Genomic DNA, 16,313 nt, shown 5'->3' on the forward strand with positions numbered 1-16,313 from the left:
ACAGTTGACCAACTAGTAGGTAGTTACCCTAGTAGACGACATAGTAATAATAAATGACTGCGTTAGCGCCAAACCATCAACGGGAACAACAACAGCAGCAACAGCAACATCAAGAGAATCGATTTGCCATGCCCGATTATCTAATAATGCTTTGAGCTTTCGACTCGTATAGGTTCATGTTTTGAGTTCGTCTTTTCGAGGGTTTTGGAACTGTTTGTTGAGTGGCGTTTTATGAGATCATATGCCAACCTACAACAACTGTCTCTCGAAGCAATCAAGATCGAAATCCGATAGAGGGAACTCGAGCTGGATGCGTACAATTTCTTGTGTGGCTTTTGATGGAAATACCCATCTATTTATTTATTCATTTATGATTACATGTGCACAAAGTTGGAGCTGATGATCCATTATGATGGTTCCCCTCAAAGCTCGAAGATCACTCATTGGATGTGAGTTCTTTGATGTACCTCAAGGATAATTCCAAACCTGTAGGCACTTCCATCGACTTTCGCTAAGATGAGCTTTAGAAATCTTAATTAGTTACAAGATTTCAAGCAGGGGCGTTTCAAATCTTAAATATTAAATCTAATTCTAAATCAAAATTGGAATGGAACCTCAGAGAAATATTGCCATAGGATTTAAAAATCAGAAGCACCCCAAGCAATCAAAAGTCCCATTAAACAGGTACGAAAAAGCTTACTCTGCTCCATTAGAGAACAGAAGTACGTTCTATGCAGCTCAAAATTAGTTCTTATTGATACTTTCAAGTTTCAAAACAAATCTAAACGACCTTCTATTCAGGTTGGAAATGGAAAAATGTGTTTCTTTGTCAGAAAATATGTAGCTATCAAAGACTCCATTTAAGTGAATTTGTAAATTTTGGTTGCCTGAGTTGTCTCAAAACTCTTTCAACTGTTTGAATAATTTTGTCACCTTTTTCGAATTGATTCGATCCAATTGAAAAAAAAAATGGATTTTATTTGAAACAACCTTACCATACATTAACGTTGCCAGAAAGCTTGAAAACATACCTGAAACGAAAAAGAGGAAGATAAAAGTTAGATGAAAGTTGACACATATAAAATTTTTAATAATGGACTCAATGAAATTCATCATATCATACCCGTGGAAAACTTATTTTTTGTTAAATTTTTGTGTGTGTGTCATTTATGACATTTTTTGTCTTTTTCTCATAATTTTCAATTTTGTCATTTTTGTAATTTTTTAAATTTTAGTATTTTTTTGTAATTCTTGTGTTTTTTATAACTTTTGTAACTTTTCTAATTTTTGTCATTTTTGTAATGTGGTATGTTGTAATTTTGTGATTTCTGCTATTTATTGTAATTTTTGTGTAATTTTTGCTATTTTACCATTTTTGCTATTTTTTCCATTTCTGAAATATTTGTGTTTTTCTTTTGATTTTTGGAATTTTTGTAATTTATGTAATTTCCCAAGCAACCAAAAGTTTGGATATCACTTAAGAAACGAACTCATAAGTTGACATAGAGCTGTATAAAAGTTCTGTGCAACTTTTTTGCTGATCAAAATGCTATTGCGAGGCCCATGGAACTTCATTCTTTATCAAGTTCAGCCAAATCTCAAAAAAGTTTAAAAGTACTGTTTTGGTTTCTGTTTCTACTTTTTGGAAGTTTTAAAGTTGGTATCAAGAAAATCAGTCAACTTGTTACGTACTTCTCATGTTTTCAACATCAAGTAGCTATCGAAGGGTTGCAAGAGTTTTTGTGCAGCTCAATAGTTCGGAAAAAATCTCGTTGTAATCTTTTGTAAATTTGAAAGTTTTTAATTAGTTCCAAAGGGCGTTCAAAAGTAACTTCGCAATAAAGGAAATTGGAAGTAGAAGCTTAATTTTACTTATTTCGTACTTCAACTCACGTTTGCATAAAGAAACACGTCGTTAATTGGGAAACGACAATGTGAAGAACACATTTAGTTTCGGAAGAACTTTTTAACAACTTGAAAATGGAAATGAAGTAGAAATTGTGAACCGGAAAGTCGTTTTAAAGAAAATCATCACATCAAGTAAAATCGTTGCCTACTCATGATGATGTTTATATAGAGCAGCAAGTATGTAGCTCGATTTTCCAGCGATGAGCTTGGGTTCGTGGCTTGGAAAGAAAATGTTATTTAATTGTGCGTTAGTAATAAATATGGTTGATTGATTTGAATCAAATTAGCGGACTTTAGATGGCGGCAAATGAAGGATGAATTGATTGAATTGAAGGATGAAAGTGATTTTTTCGATATTTTGTACTGCTTATAAAAGTGCTTTTAGAAGTTCGTTAGAAGTTGTCTTCTCGTTATTTTTTTAATTTTGATTATTTTTGTAGTATTTTTTGAAATAATGTATTGTCATTTATGTAATTTTTGCAATATTCGTAGTAATTTTTGTTATTTTTTTAAAGTTTGTAACTTTTGTAATTTTTGTAGTTTTTGTCATTTTTGTAATTTTTGTATTTTTTTCTTTTCAGTGTTTTCTGTCTTTTCTGTTTTTTTTTTGTGTCTTTTCTATTTTTCGTGTCTTTCCTGTCTTTTCTGTCTTTTCTGTCTTTTCTGTGTTTTCTGTCTTTTCTGTCTTTTCTGTCTTTTCTGTCTTTTCTGTCTTTTCTGTCTTTTCTGTCTTTTCTGTCTTTTCTGTCTTTTCTGTCTTTTCTGTCTTTTCTGTCTTTTCTGTCTTTTCTGTCTTTTCTGTCTTTTCTGTCTTTTCTGTCTTTTCTGTCTTTTCTGTCTTTTCTGTCTTTTCTGTCTTTTCTGTCTTTTCTGTCTTTTCTGTCTTTTCTGTCTTCTCTGTCTTTTCTGTCTTTTCTGTCTTTTCTGTCTTTTCTGTCTTTTCTGTCTTTTCTGTCTTTTCTGTCTTTTCTGTCTTTTCTGTCTTTTCTGTCTTTTCTGTCTTTTCTGTCTTTTCTGTCTTTTCTGTCTTTTCTGTCTATTCTGTCTTTTCTGTCTTTTCTGTCTATTCTGTCCTTTCTGTCGTTTCAGTCTTTTATGTCTTTTCTGTTTTTTCTGTCTTTTCTGTCTTTTCTGTCTTTTCTGTCTTTTCTGTTTTTTCTGTTTTTTCTGTCTTTTCTGTCTTTTCTGTCTTTTCTGTCTTTTCTGTCTTTTCTGTCTTTTCTGTCTTTTCTGTCTTTTCTATCTTTTCTATCTTTTCTGTCTTTTCTGTCTTTTCTGTCTTTTCTGTCTTTTCTGTCTTTTCTGTCTTTTCTGTCTTTTCTGTCTTTTCTGTCTTTTCTGTCTTTTCTGTCTTTTCTGTCTTTTCTGTCTTTTCTGTCTTTTCTGACTTTTCTGTCTTTTCTGTCTTTTCTGTCTTTTCTGTCTTTTCTGTCTTTTCTGTCTTTTCTGTCTTTTCTGTCTTTTCTGTCTTTTCTGTCTTTTCTGTCTTTTCTGTCTTTTCTGTCTTTTCTGTCTTTTCTGTCTTTTCTGTCTTTTCTGTCTTTTCTGTCTTTTCTGTCTTTTCTGTCTTTTCTATCTTTCCTGTCTTTTCTGTCTTTTCTGTCTATTCTGTCTTTTCTGTCTTTTCTGTCTTTTCTGTCTTTTCTGTCTTTTCTGTCTTTTCTGTCTTTTCTGTCTTTTCTGTCTTTTCTGTATTTTCTGTCTTTTCTGTCTTTTCTGTCTTTTCTGTCTTTTCTGTCTTTTCTGTCTTTTCTGTCTTTTCTGTCTTTTCTGTCTTTTCTGTCTTTTCTGTCTTTTCTGTCTTTTCTGTCTTTTCTGTCTTTTCTGTCTTTTCTGTCTTTTCTGTCTTTTCTGTCTTTTCTGTCTTTTCTGTCTTTTCTGTCTTTTCTGTCTTTTCTGTCTTTTCTGTCTTCTCTGTCTTTTCTGTCTTTTCTGTCTTTTCTGTCTTTTCTGTCTTTTCTGTCTTTTCTGTCTTTTCTGTCTTTTCTGTCTTTTCTGTCTTTTCTGTCTTTTCTGTCTTTTCTGTCTTTTCTGTCTTTTCTGTCTTTTCTGTCTTTTCTGTCTTTTCTGTCTTTTCTGTCTTTTCTGTCTTTTCTGTCTTTTCTGTCTTTTCTGTCTTTTCTGTCTTTTCTGTCTTTTCTGTCTTTTCTGTCTTTTCTGTCTTTTCTGTCTTTTCTGTCTTTTCTGTCTTTTCTGTCTTTTCTGTCTTTTCTGTCTTTTCTGTCTTTTCTGTCTTTTCTGTCTTTTCTGTCTTTTCTGTCTTTTCTGTCTTTTCTGTCTTTTCTGTCTTTTCTGTCTTTTCTGTCTTTTCTGTCTTTTCTGTCTTTTCTGTCTTTTCTGTCTTTTCTGTCTTTTCTGTCTTTTCTGTCTTTTCTGTCTTTTCTGTCTTTTCTGTCTTTTCTGTCTTTTCTGTCTTTTCTGTCTTTTCTGTCTTTTCTGTCTTTTCTGTCTTTTCTGTCTTTTCTGTCTTTTCTGTCTTTTCTGTCTTTTCTGTCTTTTCTGTCTTTTCTGTCTTTTCTGTCTTTTCTGTCTTTTCTGTCTTTTCTGTCTTTTCTGTCTTTTCTGTCTTTTCTGTCTTTTCTGTTGATTTTTCTGTAATTTTTGTCAATTTGTTTATTTTTGTCATTTTGTTCATTTTTGAAATTTTTTTATTTTGAAAATTTTGCATTTTTTGTAATATTTATAATTTGTGTAATTTTTTATTTTTTCATATTTTTTGCTCTTCTTGTAACTAGTTTTTTTTTTAATTTTTATGATTTGTAAATTTTTGTTATTTTTTGTATTTTTAGTAATTAATGTTTTTTTTGTCATTTCTGCCATGTTTGTAATTTTTGTTATTTTTGTAGTTTTGAAAATTATTTTATTTTTCTTATTCTTGCATTTTTTCATTTTTTTCTTAATTTTGTTATTATTAAAATTTATTGAAACAAAAAATTTTTACATTTTTTTAATTTTTGTCATTTTTATAATTTTGGTTATTTTTGATTTTGATTAAATTTTTGTGTTTTTGTTATTTTATAACTTTTGTCATTTTTGTTTTTTTGTAATGTTTGTCATTTGTAATGTCATATTGTCATTTTCGTCATTTTTGTCATTATGTCATTTTTGTTAGTTTTTTAATTTTTGTCATTTTTGTCATTTTTGTCATTTTTGTCATTTTTGTCATTTTTGTCATTTTTGTCATTTTTGTCATTTTTGTCATTTTTGTCATTTTTGTCATTTTTGTCATTTTTGTCATTTTTGTCATTTTTGTCATTTTTGTCATTTTTGTCATTTTTGTCATTTTTGTCATTTTTGTCATTTTTGTCATTTTTGTCATTTTTGTCATTTTTGTCATTTTTGTCATATTTGTCATTTTTGTCATTTTTGTCACTTTTGTCACTTTTGTCACTTTTGTCACTTTTGTCACTTTTGTCATTTTTGTCATTTTTGTCATTTTTGTCATTTTTGTCATTTTTGTCATTTTTGTCATTTTTGTCATTTTTGTCATTTTTGTCATTTTTGTCATTTTTGTCATTTTTGTCATTTTTGTCATTTTTGTCATTTTTGACATTTTTGTCATTTTTGTAATATTTGTAATTTTTGTCGTTATTTGTCATTTTTGTCATTTTTTGTAATTTTTGTAATTTTTTCATTTTTGTCATTTTTGTCATTTTTGTCATTTTTGTCATTTTTGTCATTTTTGTCATTTTTGTCATTTTTGTCATTTTTGTCATTTTTGTCATTTTTGTCATTTTTGTCATTTTTGTCATTTTTGTCATTTTTGTCATTTTTGTCATTTATGTCATTTTTATCATTTTTGTCATTTTTGTCATTTTTGTCATTTTTTTCATTTTTGTCATTTTTGTCATTTTTGTAATTTTTAACAGTTTTGTCATTTTTGTCATTTTTGTCATTTTTGTCAATTTTGTCAATTTTGTCAATTTTGTCAATTTTGTCAATTTTGTCATTTTTGTCATTTTTGTCATTTTTGTCATTCTTTTCATTTTTATCATTTTAGTCATTTTTGTAATTTTAGTAATTTTAGTCAATTTTGTCGTTTTGGTCATTTTTGGTCATTTTTTGTCTTTTTTTTTCATTTTTTGGCATTTTTGTTATTTTTGTCATTTTTGTCATTTTTGTCATTTTTGTCATTTTTATCATTTTTGACATTTTTGTCATTTTTGTCATTTTTGCCATTTTTTTTCATTTTTGTCGCTTTTTGTCATTTTTGTCATTTTTGTCATTTTTATTATTTTTGTAAATTTTGTATTTTTTTGTCATGTTTTGAATTTTTTGTAATTTTTGTAATTGTAATTTATGCCATTTTTGACATTTATGTTTTTTTTGTCATTTTTGTAATTTTTTTGTAATATTTGTCATTTTTATAATTTTTCAGTTATTGGTATTTTAAATAATTTGAATCATTATTCCTCCAAAAGGTTTTACCTTCCCGAGGCTTAAAAAGCCTTCAATCTATCCAAAGCATTTTTTACGCATTGGAGAATTCCAAATCTCCAAAGTTCCAAGGGTGCAGAGTTCAAATCTGTTTGTACACAGTATCAGACATTAACCTGCTCCAAAAATTTGACATCCAAATTACAGTCGCAAACCCGCAATCATAAGTCGGCTGAGGTCTGACTGAGGGCGTCGTCGAACAAACATTCGACCGTTACAATAAGTAATTCCTACAAGGCCTACACAGTCGAGTTACCTTGCCCCCAAAAACTGCACCGGCTGCACCGAAATCGATTTACCACGTTTCTCAACCATCGAACGCCCCCTCGGCTTGGTTTCTCGCTAGTTTGCCTATTTCACCTGAAGAATAAAGGTGAGTATTCAATCTCCCAGAAATCCACTCGACGAGAGCTGGGGGCTTCTGTGTCAATCTGTGAGGCCCAAAACCAAGTGTAAACGACCCACCATAACGATAAATAAACAGAAATCATTCATCTTTACAGCCTTGTGAGATTTTTTTTTTAAGAAAGAAGGGCTGCTGCGTAACTTGACAACCCGAAAACAAAAAAAGAATAACTCCAGTAGGAATCCGTGATTTATGGTGGGTCTCAAAGGGTCTTAAGGTATGTCAAACAACGCCAACAAAAGGGCATAACAACATCAGCTGACACAAAACAGGTGATAACGAGGAGACACCTTTCCCCATATTTTTCTTTCATCGAAATGTCACAACGCAGCATCACCTTCGTCCGAAAAAAAAAACATATAAATAGATTGGACCTTTGACTTGGATCTTTTTTTTCTGAAGGGCTCCACAAAATGTTGCCACTCGACAACCGAAATTTATGCTAATTGGTTGCACTCTAAACTGCATTCGAAACTTCGATTTGCTGACCAGTTTCATTTCGAGCTGCTCGAGTGAGCCCCAAAAATTGGAAGGTCAAGCCAAAAATTTGCATAATATTTTTATTGATTTTCTAAGGGTGCGCTTTTCTAGTGGTTTTCGGGGCATTGGGCGAGATTTTGGGGGTGGTGGCGGTCAGAAATGTGAAACAAGTTTATCTTCTCTCGAATAATGGTTGTAGCTGTGTCTAACCCTTGACCGAAATTTTATGGAGATTTTCTTCCCTGTGATCTGGCGCGAGGAATTCAAGTCAATGGCATCGGTTGTGACATTTGATGCAATAGTTCTGCAATTGTTGTGTTGTGGTTCTTCTTAACACTTCAAAGCTAAACGTCTTTTTCTATCTTTGGAAGGTTCAAGATCTATTGATCTTCGGAACATGCTGAAAATTTATGAAAATTAAAGAAAATTGGAGATTACATGTTTCTGAACATTCATGGTATTATTCTTGTTTACTTCTATCAAAAATATTTAAGGTTTTTGAATCTCATAACATAATTCATCTATCTATAGATTTTTTTTTAATTTGTCTTTTCATTAAAAATCAACTTTGTTTAAGGGGTTTAGAGATCGGAACCCGAGATCAAGTATTCAGAATCCCAGATCAGGATCCGAAGGCAGTTCCAGGATCAGTTTTCCGGTTTGAGATCAGTGAGCATTTAAGACCGGGGTCTAAGATTCTGTATCAGAATTGAAATCCGTCATCAACTTCCTCGATCAAGATCAGGGATCCGGATACGGAATCCGAGATCTTGATCCAGTACTGAGGATCGTGTATGAAATTAATGGAAAAAGCATCACAAAAATCCGTCACACAATTTTTGGGTAAAATCACAGAAAGTCAGAATTTTTTATCGTCAAAACACAGAATTTTTTTCGGAAACCTTGATCAAGAGTCCGGGATCAGGCTCAAGAATCTGGGATTTGGATCCTGGAACAGAATCCCACATCGAGATTAATTAATGACAGATTATGGGATCTGTGTGTATGGATTAAAACCGACACTTGGTCATTTTTCAGGATATAACTAGATTTTCGAAAGACCATCCTGATTTTACAAATCCTCTCGAATTGTCCTGATTTACGAAAATAGGTCTTTAAAATGTCCTAAATAGCTCTGATTATGAAAAAAAACCATCTCAATTACACTAGTTTACAGCCTTTAGCATTTAGCTCAAGTATACTGAAGATTACTTTTAATGTGAAATCGGGCGCTGAATCTGAAAATAAAACTTAAAGAAATCTCAGTAGAACAGTTTTTGAGTTATGCTCCAAATATCAAATTTTGGAAAAAAAATTGGATTATAAAAAAAATCAGCGAAAGTATTAGACTCAAAGATAACATTTAAAAAATATAATTTTCTATTCGCGGCTTTATAAATCAATTCTAAACGAAAACTTAAAGTGGTTATTTATCAAAATCGGTTGAAAATCGAAAAAGTTATGGTTACTTTATTATAACAGTAATTTTTGCATTTTGGAATAATTTATAGAATCGCGGTGTACTTATATCATAGTATAGAAAGAATTAAACATGGTAAATCTCACTCGTTTCAAGTCAAAATTTATTTTAAGCTAACCAGCAGGTCACATGCCAAATTTCAGAACGATCTGACCGTGGGAAGGGGTTTACTTGAGTGTCAAACGTGAATAGGATTTTAAGGTTTTTTTTTTCGGAAGTAACAACATGGTTTTACATTAATAACTTTTTTCTTCACAAGCCGATTACTTTTTATGAAAAATTTTCTTAAAGTCTAAATTAAGACAAATATTTCACTCGAAAACTGCAACACGATTGGAACTGATACAAAAAAGTTATTACGGTTCAAATATTGTATTTTCACCTAAAATTCTTGTTTGGAAAGCGATACGTAGAAAGTACTCATTGCGTGTTAGACGACAATTTTTGGAACGAATTGTATGCCAGCCAAGAAGCTGTTCACCGTTGTTGCAGAAATTAAGACCGCTACAGCACCTGTCCTGGTGCTGTCCTTAAAAAAGCCTAATTTTTTCTCCTCGTTTTCCTGATTTTTTACAAAAACCACCTGGAACCTCTGATGTAAACAAAAAGCCAAGCATAACACACGCATAAATATGTTCACCAATTTTAATCAAGTATTAAACCCATGCACAGTGGTCCAAAATGTGAAAAACGTGATCGTTGCTTATAACTTTTTTAGGTCACATTTTAGCATATTGGTGTCTTCGAAGAAGTTTGTCAGTTAAATCAGCTCTATAATAAAAAACTATTATTTTTCTGATTAATCCCCCTACAAGTGAGATAAAATTTCTAACTTCTCTGTTATAGGTTTTAGCTCTTTGGTGTCTTCGACAAACTTGTTAGAAATCAAATTTTCTACAACTTTGTCTCAGATGCCAAGTTTCTAAAATAATTATTATCCGAGATATCGGCCAAATAAGAAACTTAACCTCTAAAAATCAGTTTTTTAATAATAATTTTTTTCAGTAAATTTTAAGTTTAATAAAATGTTCCACAAAGTTGTTTGTCTTACTAAAATACACCACTTTGTTGAACATTTCAAGTTTGTAAAATGTGATACTGCAGAGCTATGTTAAAAAGATTACCGAAAATATGGCTTCTTCACGCTTTATTTTACAAACACCGGGCAACATCGGGCAGCCCGCTTTAGATGCAAAATAAAGTCGAAGATTTCGTCTACAAGATGCAGGTACAATCGTCAGTATCCACTAGTATCCAAGCGAGATACATCAATTTTACTTTTCCATGTTTGCATTAAAAACAACGATTTCTATGAAAGTACATACAGCGCATTCTACTAGGTACGTGTGTTTTCTTCTAGCTTATCCCTGCGCGATGTCAGAAGCAAAGCTTCGGAAGCGCATTTGTATTATTAGAACAGGTTATTGTGTGTTCAATTGAAATAGATATCCTCTACAAGCTGGAGATGCTAATAATACAAATGCGCTTCCAAACCTTTGCTTCTGACATCGCGCAGAGAAAAGCTAGAAGAAAACACACGTACCTAGTAGAATGCGCTGTATGTACTTTCATAGAAATCGTTGTTTTTAATGCAAACATGGAAAAGTAAAATTGATGTATCTCGCTTGGATACTAGTGGATACTGACGATTGTACCTGCATCTTGTAGACGAAATCTTCGACTTTATTTTGCATCTAAAGCGGGCTGCCCGATGTTGCCCGGTGTTTGTAAAATAAAGCGTGAAGAAGCCATATTTTCGGTAATCTTTTTAACATAGCTCTGCAGTATCACATTTTACAAACTTGAAATGTTCAACAAAGTGATGTATTTTAGTAAGACAAACAACTTTGTGGAACATTTTATTAAACTTAAAATTTACTGAAAAAAGTTATTATTAAAAAACTGATTTTTAGAGGTTAAGTTTCTTATTTGGCCGATATCTCGGATAATAATGATTTTAGAAACGTGACATCTGAGACAAAGTTGTAGAAAATTTGATTTCTAACAAGTTTGTCGAAGACATCAAAGAGCTAAAACCTTTAACAGAGAAGTTAGAAATTTTATCTCACTTGTAGGAGGATTAATCAGAAAAATAATAGTTTTTTATTATAGAGCTGATTTAACTGACAAACTTCTCCGAAGACACCGATATGCTAAAATGTGACCTAAAAAAGTTATAAGCAACGATCACGTTTTTCACATTTTGGACCACTGTGCCATGCAGCCAATGAGTAATTTAACTACCAATTTTGGATCAAAAAGTACGATTCGGGGTAAATTCAATTTGAAAACTTTTTACTTTTGAAAAAGGAAAACACGAGTGATTTTGCTGAATTTAACGTCTAGTGCGAGAAAAAAAACGGAGGTTTAGAAAAAACAGGAGTGACAGAATGAATGTAGCCCCGGGGAAAAACAAAACAGTGAATCGAAAGGGAAGCTGGAAACACATGTAAAGTGCGCTGAGAGAAAACAGTGGAACTAGAAAAAAAATACGGCTGAAAAAAATATCGAGAGGACCGCCTAACAATGCATGTGTAGTTTTCAAGCGGGTTAAGAGGACAGCTTGAAACTGCAAGAAGCGAGTTGAGAGGACCGCTTTACAATGCATGAAACTGCAAGAAGCTAGTCGAGAGGACCGCTTAACAATGCATGTGTAGTTTTCAAGCGGGTTGAGAGGACAGCTCGATATTGCAAGTAGTGAGTTGAGAGGACCGCTTAACAATGTATGTGTGTATTACAAGCTAGTTGAGAGGACAGCTTGAAACTGCAAGAAGCGAGTTGAGGGGACCTCTTAACAATGCATGTGTAGTTTTCAAGCGGCCAGTCGCGAGTTAAGAGGACCGCTGAACAACGCATGTGAAGTTTTCAAGCGGGATGAGAGGACAGCTTGAAATGGCAAGAAGCGAGTTGAGGGAACCGTTTAACAATGCATGTGTGCATTATTTCAAGCGGGTTAAGAGGACACCTTGAAATTGCAAGAAACAAGTCGAGTGGACAGCTTAACAATGCATGTGTGCTTTTCAAGCGGGTTGAGAGGACAGCTTGAAATGGCAAGAAGCGAGTAGAGAGTATGTATGCATTTCAAGCGGGTTGAGAGGACAGCTTGAAACTGTAAAGAGCGAGTTGTGAGAACCGCTTAACAATGCATTCGTGAGTTTGAAGCGGGTTGAGAGGTCAGCTTAACAATGCATGTGTAATTTTCAAGCGGATTGAGACAAAAGCTTGAAATTGCAAGAAGTGAGTTGAGAGGACCGCTTAACAATGAATGTGTAGTTTTCAAGCAAGTTAAGAAGACAGCTTGAAACTGCAAGAAGCGAGACGAGAGGACCGCTTAACAATGCATGTGTAGTTTTCAAGCGGGTTGAGAGGACAGCTTGAAACTGCAAGAAGTGAATTGAGAGGACTGTATGGGTGATTTTCAAGCGGGTTGAGAGGACAACTTGACATGGCAAGAAATGAGTTTTGTGCTTTACAAGCGGGTTGAGAGTACAGCTTGAAATGGCCAGAAGCGAGTTGAAAGAACCGCTTAACAATGCATGTGTGCATTACAAGCGGATTGAGAGGACAGCTTGTATGTATGTGAATTTTTGAAGCGAATTGAGAAGACAGCTTGATACTGCAAGAAGTGAGTTGAGAGGACCACAAAACAATGTATGTCTGCATTTCAAGCAGGTTGAGAGGACAGCTTGAAACTGCAAGAAGCGAGTTGAGAGGACCGCTTAACAATGCTTATGTAGTTTTCAAGCAGATTGAGAGGACAGCTTGAAATTGCAAGAAGCGAGTTGAGAGGACCGCTTAACAATGCTTATGTAGTTTTCAAGCAGATTGAGAGGACAGCTTGAAATTGCAAGAAGCGAGTTGAGAGGACCGCTTAACAATGTATGTGTACTTTCAAGCGGTTTGAGTAGACAGCTTGAAACTGCAAGAAGAGAGTTGAGAGGACCACGTAATAATGCATGTGTGCATATCAAGCGTGTTAAGAGGACAGCTTGAAATTTCAAGAAGCGAGGTGAGAGGACCGCTTAACAATAATGCATGGTTGCATTACAACACGCAGATTTTTTTTAACCATTTATGTTCTTAAATGACCATTTTATGGTTTCCGCTTCGAAACCGTCAGTATGGTTAATTTTTTTAACCATTATGGTAGTTCTCGATCATTAATCACAAAATGGTTGATAAAATGGTGTTTCTTCTTTGCCATTTTGGAAATATTTGCTTTTGCAGCCGGGTGTGTTTAAAAAAAAGTTGATTTAGTAGTAAAAATTATACCTTAAACATCCTCTGCTGAAGGTAAGTTTTCAATAATTGCCTATAGGTTCTTGAAATTAACTTTTTTTTAATTCTTTCTTCCCCAATAGAATACTAAAAATTGAGGTTCCTCCGCTAATTGAGCTTCGAGAAGCTGGTACGGACATTTTCAGACACCTCCGGAAAGTTGAAGCGGATCGAACTGCCCACAAAACACCAGCCGTAGTGAAACCTGTATATTTGTGTGCTATCCGTTGTTTTAACTGCGACGGCTACGTTGCACAAGAAGAGCAGAAATGATCCCAATCAAGGTGCATCTTCCCGCAATAACGGAACTCCAAAACCCTTTTCAAAAACACATTCAATCTCCAAACCAGCAGCAACAACAGAGTCCCGGGTCGCACAACGGAAGCCTGCAGCTGGATCGAAATCAATTCGGTGGTGGCTTTAACAATTGATAAGTCAATTATTGCCACCATCAGACCATCATCAGAACAAGATGGACAGAATGCATCGAGGCAAGCAGCAGCAGCAGAAGCCCTACTCCAGGGGATCATAACGCAGGTGTCGAAGGATTCTCGTGGGATCGGGGACGAAGTGGCGCGAATCGATGAAGACAAGGAGGTGGTGCAGCTAATCATCGGAGAAATATGGGACTTTCACAAGAAAGCCATTTAAATTATTTGTGAACATTTTTACGCTTATTATCTTCCCCTAGAATGCTGGTGAAAACAAAAAAAAATCTCTGGATGCTTCCAAATCATGAATTTTTAATCTCAGATGCAAATGAAACGAAAAATAACCATTTTGTTTAGCATGTTCTCCAAAGTTCGAATTTGGTTTGAATAATAACCATTTTTCAATTTCTCCGCCTTTGTTTCTAATGTTTAAAAAATAACCATATTTCAATTTCTTCCGAAAAAGTCATTTTATGGATTCTCATGGAGAAGTCAAAAAATGCCATAACGCCGAAAAAGGTCCATTATGGTTATTCTTTATCCATAAATGGTTATTAATATTCGAGCGTGAAGTGGGATGAAAGGACAGTTTGAAATTTCAAAAAGGCTGTTCTTAACAAACGCGGAATATTTAAATCACCAAAAAGGCGGGTCAGAGGACAGGTTGATGAAAAAAAAAACTCCAGCGGGTTGAGGACAGCTCGAAGGAAATCGAAAAAATCATTAATCTTAGAATTATAAATATTGTTAAGCGAGTTTAGAGGAAACCTTTAAGTGGATGGAAATTCAAAGAAGTTGATAAGACATTTTCAAACCAGGTAAAAAAAATTATTGTTAAAGTTCAGATGATAGTTTCGAATTTCAATTGATATGGATTCAGAGAACAGCTTTAAAAGTCATAGGCAAGTTGAGAGGGCAGCCTATGCATTTTAATAGGAACATCAAGCGAGTTGAGAGGAGAGCTTGGAAATTCGTAGGCGAGTCGAGAAGACATCCTGATCGTATTTAAAAGAATAATCAATCGGATTGATTTCATTTATCAAAAAAATTTCAGTAATTTGCTGAGAGTTCAAATAGTGATGAGTACTACCGGCATCTAAATGCTACTTTTTCACTCATTTATTCAATTATGTATCGTAATGTGTGCTGTAGTCTTAGATAAGAAACTCAGCTTTTCAGTCGTAATAACGCGTAAATTGATATTCAAATTTCAGTTGCTAAATAACGGTCTAATTACAGTTCAAAATGGTACTATAATTACAATGCTTGACAGAGAATTAGAAAGAAGCCTATACAGTTCATCATCGGTGGGTACTACTAGACTGGCTCATATTGGATATTTTCACAGTACGATAAGCATAAATTCAAGTTTAAAATAATTTTTGAGAAAATTTTGCGACTCTAGGGTGTTGACATAAGTTGTTTTGAAAAATGTCAAGTATATATTGCTAGACCGAGTGAAGTTTACTAGGAAAAGCCATGCTAGGACGAATGCCTCCTGTGGAGTGAAAATATCTTAAAAAAAGCCATTTTGTAATCCGGCAACATTCCCAAAACATTTTAACCCTTCGTTCCATAAAGTAACAAATTTGCAACAATAAATGTATGAAAAAAGTGAAAATGATATTTTATTTAATTTTTTTTCCTGATGTATTTCCAATTGTTAAAACTGATTTTTAGCGAAAAATAAAAAATCATGAAATGAAGGGTTAATGATTAGAAAACAATTGCAGTGATGGCCTGTTCGTAATTTTTTTTTTATATAAATTTTTATACATTCTAAACACAAATCAAACAGAATTTTTGAATTGGTCTCTCCCTTGATAAAAATCACTCTCTGATAAAACTTTTATATCAACGACTCAACATATTCAGCAAACGTAATTTTGTACTCTTCGATATTTTCAAATTTAAAATTTGAACCGATCTACTCCTCAAATGGCTCTAAGCGACGACGCCACTCAACGGCAGTTTAGTATTTTTTTTTTCTTCAAATGCCGTCCCGTAGTCGGTGATCAATTGATTTCGCCTCACAATCATAACGTAAGCGAGCTTAAGCAGTCCGGAAATTATGCACCCACCTGAGATAACGGTCCAGACTGGCTGGGGTGGGCTACACTTCTTCAAACGATTCAGTTCAGTTCAGTTCAGCTCAGCTTAATTCAGTCTGTGAGGCGCGCGCGTAATCGATCTTTAATTAATCACCGGTGTCGAGCCATTTGTGGCGGCTTCAAGCGACCACAAGTGGCGTCTACTAAAGTCTATCTTGTGGAGAGAGAGCAACAAAAAATGCAGCCACTCCAGATATGTAGTTTTTGCCCCTAGCTACGCGCTGGAAACGATCTGTATCGATTGACGCCGCACACGTTCCTTCTTCGAGGAACAATCTCCATTCAAACACAAAGTATCGGTGGGTTTTTTTTTTATGCTGTTTCATTTTTCCTTAACGCAAGTCCCAGGACGCCTTCCGAGAGCTGCTATTTATCTATTCAATAATATGCTTTCGGCACAGGTGACGTGAGTCGTTTTTTAAAGTCCAGTCAGCAGACCCCATGGCTGAGGTTAATCGTTGAACTCACTCCTATCGGTTTCAACCTCCTTCCCGGGACACAGACAGATATGGATGAGGTTCGGAGACTTAAGCGATGTTTTACTCACCGAATCCAGGGTCCCGGAGGGAAAATGCCGCCGAAAACGGAAGTAACGATACCATTGATCATGTCAGTTTGCAATGGAGGAGCTTAGGTCGGCAGCTCACATACTTTGTTGTAGTCACGTGTAAGGCTGATACTTATTCGCACAGCGAATATTTAGAACCGTTGATTGACGTTTTCTAAATTTTAATATGACTTAAGGACTTCAACATGTATCAGTTATATTGATCTTTAGTTTT

General features: G+C 34.1%; 1 protein-coding gene across 2 annotated transcripts in view; it reads right to left on the reverse strand.

Moving 5' to 3' along the window:
- The window catches only part of LOC129757891 (disheveled-associated activator of morphogenesis 1-like), a 278,522-nt gene that overhangs the window by 148,538 nt on the left and 113,671 nt on the right, over nt 1–16,313 (reverse strand). The window lies entirely within an intron of this gene.

The sequence above is a fragment of the Uranotaenia lowii genome, chromosome 3, assembly GCF_029784155.1.
Source record: "Uranotaenia lowii strain MFRU-FL chromosome 3, ASM2978415v1, whole genome shotgun sequence".
Taxonomy (NCBI): domain Eukaryota; kingdom Metazoa; phylum Arthropoda; class Insecta; order Diptera; family Culicidae; genus Uranotaenia; species Uranotaenia lowii.